Source organism: Bidens hawaiensis, unplaced genomic scaffold (assembly GCF_021521415.1).
Source record: "Bidens hawaiensis isolate Kalapana, Puna unplaced genomic scaffold, B.hawaiensis_p1.1 tig00009159_1, whole genome shotgun sequence".
Classification (NCBI taxonomy): domain Eukaryota; kingdom Viridiplantae; phylum Streptophyta; class Magnoliopsida; order Asterales; family Asteraceae; genus Bidens; species Bidens hawaiensis.
Genome location: NW_027491673.1, coordinates 792,173 through 795,539, shown reverse-complemented (window position 1 = coordinate 795,539; position 3,367 = coordinate 792,173). Strand labels below are relative to the sequence as shown.

Here is a 3,367-nt window from a genome sequence, read left to right as displayed (position 1 = left end):
CCCCCCCCCCCCACACACACATATATATATATATATTAGATAAACAAGTTGGGTCGAGCTTTTTACGAGCCGAGCACAGGCTCAACATTACAGCTCGTTAAGCCGAGCCGAGCCCAAGCCAAATTGGCTCGACTCGGCTGGTTTACAGCCATAACGACGAGTGTTAAGTCAACCCAAGCAATAGCCATTTTGACCCCGTCACATAACCCACCCAACCCACCACCTCTAAATAAACCACTTGCAAATAAAGACCTGAGCTATAACAGAATCTTCCATTGAAGAAGTATTGGCTCCGACAGTCTTATCATCTTCACTGGCTGCAGCAAACGGGCCTCCAGCAAACGGGTCAAGGAATTTGCGGTTTAGCGCGGGTCCTTTAAGCTTCATGTTCACATTTCCCACTACATCTACTTTCCCTACTGTATCCGAATGTAGTACATTCTTGCCACTGAAACCCGTACTCACCTTTTTCTCTTTAGGCCCACTTTCCGCTCTTTTAGGTACAAATTGGAAATTAGTTGTGAAAAGTGAAGCAACAACAGGTTGAGATGAAAACAAAGATAATAATCTGTTTGTTTGAGCGTGATCTAACTCAAACCAGAAATGGGTTCGATTATAATAATGTCCACAATCGCGGGTTTAAACTGATCCTCGGTTAGCGGTTGGCGTGGTGACCGTACACGTACTTGAACCTAAATAATAATAATAATAAGTTTTTAGTGTTTGAATAATTTTGAGTATGATTATCTTGGTCATATCAGTTTCTTAATAATAGTATTTCAAGAAATGATTATTTAAAAAAAGTTACATAATTACTTATATTATTTACCAACATTTTTTATTCTTAATAATTATCTTCCAAGAAAGAAAAGGCAGTACTTTATCAAGTTGCATACCAACAGTCTGTTGATATCAGCGAAGACCATAAATATGTAAAATTAAAATAAATGTTTATGCATCTCTCTACGTGGTGCATAATGATTTAAAGAGACGGTGTCGTTTGTATAAAACTTAAAGCAAAAGGAACAAATGCATCATGCGGTTCTCACAGTTCTCAACATATTCCTGGCTCGGATTTGAGCACTCTCCTATGTGTGTGTGTGTTGAGAACTGTGAGAACCACATACTGATTATTGCAACTTTAAAAGACATTCAAAACTCAAAACTTGAATGAAGAGTAAAAACAAGCATCAAGATACCTGAGCAGCAAAAGGTGTTTTTTGTTTGCCTTCACTAGTCCATGCGTATGGGTCTATATTTTTTTGGCCATGGCTTGCGGCTTCAAAAACACCGTGCAGTTTTTTATTCGTGTAGTTGAATAGAAACAATGGCAAACCGGGACCAATTTTTTCAACATATTGAAGGTGCTCCTTTGGTAAACCTAATACAATTTTAAGCAATACTTAAAAATTCGAAATTGTCATTTCCTTGAGATAGAAGGGGGTGGGTTTAATGGGTCATAATGGTTCAAACGGGTCATTTTGAATACAAGTCAAATTGACCTTAAACAAATTTAACCAAAGTTTTTATTTGCTAAACAGGCTGTGTTCGTGGTTGAATTGACGTAAAACAACTTTAGTTTTAATTCGTTATAAACAGGGCTGCTAAACGGGTTGTGTTCGTGGTTGACAAGTCAGCCACGTACCTAAAACTCGTGTCACGCGTATGAACCCGAACACGACATGTGTATTCGCGGATTGACACGAACGCAGCCCATTAAAATTCTAAATTTACATTCTTGTTTTGAAGCAATTATGTTCAAAACATTTTATATAACTAAAGAAATAAACTAAAGGGTTAAACAGGTCAACCCACGAACCTCCGGGTTGACACGGACACGACCCCTTTAGCTAGACGTGCTCACAGCTTCAACCCGAAACTAAGTATTACTAAATTAAATTGTTTCATTAACAAATAATTTCAAATAAAATACCCTGGCATACAAAATAAATTATTACTAAAATAATAATTACAGGTCAAATTACAGGACTAACCAAAGAGTTGCTTAGAAAGGCATTCGTTGATTGTGAGATTTGTCACACCAAAAATTACACTGCCAAGTTGATTTTTCCCTAAATTTCGATTTGTTGACCAGGCGTAATTTGACTCTTTCTTTTTTGTCCCCGTCTTCAATCTCAGGTTACTGAGAATATAATATGTTAACATAAGTATAAAATGTTGATTTGACTTTTGAGAGTCAAACAAGCTTCTGTGCACATATAAAATTGACATAGTTTATTAAGCGTTTTTAACATATAGCAACCGATTTAATCTGTGTAAGAAGCACCACAATCTCACTCAAAAAATAGATGCTCAAAAGTCAAAACATAAAACAAAAAATGCATAAAATTTAAATATGAGAAGAGCAAAGTTAGATTAGACACCATCACACTAACAAACAAAGAAGTGAATATACCTTCACTTATTATTCAGCAATATTTCACACCAATATAGAACACATAGCAAGCACATGATACACTAAAAATAAACCCGATCAGACGCGATTCGATTTCACCTAATCGGCCCCTAAATACCAGTCAACATCGGTCAAAAACTAGTCAAAAGAGTCAAAATTGGTCAAAATCTTTGAAGTACTTGATAAAATATAGCTATTTTTAAAAAAACCTATATACAAAATTTAGTGTGTGTGTGTATGTGTATACATGTATATTAATCTCTATCAATTTAAGCATCAATTCAAGGTTAAAATGAAACCCTAATGCTGGTTTCTTGAAAAATCAAATTCTTGCTGATCACAACATAAACTCATGACAATAATAACACACTCCAAAAGTAAACAAAAGCCCAGAAAAACCCTTCAAATTAAAAGCCTAAAACCCCCCAACAATCAAAATTATAAGGTGATTAAAACCATATAAACCTCAAAAATCAAAACCCATTTGTTAAAATCATGTGAGAAAGAGAAAGAACCTGCGCGATTGAATCGCTGTGAAAGGTTAACTAAAACTAAAACTAGGATTATATGATCGGCATTGTGATGTTGTTAAGGATCGTACTCAAGCTTATGATGCAAGCCATCAGGAAATGAGGACTATTATATAAACTATAAAGTGAAGAAATATTAATAAATGGGTTTATTAAATACCCGTTTTATTTATTTTATTTAATGAATAAAACGGGTACATTATGTTAATATGATTTTTACGTGATACGCTTGAAGATTGAGCATTAAACGCGGCTTGTTTTTGTGCAGCGGGTGGCTTGTTTGGATCTCACGCGCTATGTGTTGATGGATATGGAAAAGTTTTGATGATTTTTGGTGGCATTACTGATAATTGATAATGATCGAATGTGTAAAATCATGATTTGTTGTTGTGTATTGTGTGCATTGTATGGATCTCACGCG

General features: G+C 35.3%; 1 long non-coding RNA gene across 1 annotated transcript; it reads right to left on the bottom strand.

Moving 5' to 3' along the window:
* Positions 1–419: 419 nt before the first annotated feature.
* Positions 420–3,038, bottom strand: LOC143531347 (uncharacterized). The gene is made up of 4 exons (XR_013135008.1): positions 2,932–3,038; positions 1,995–2,143; positions 1,200–1,381; positions 420–692 (listed from the first exon to the last, which is right to left on the bottom strand). It is a non-coding gene; the product is annotated as an uncharacterized LOC143531347 (long non-coding RNA).
* Positions 3,039–3,367: the final 329 nt, after the last annotated feature.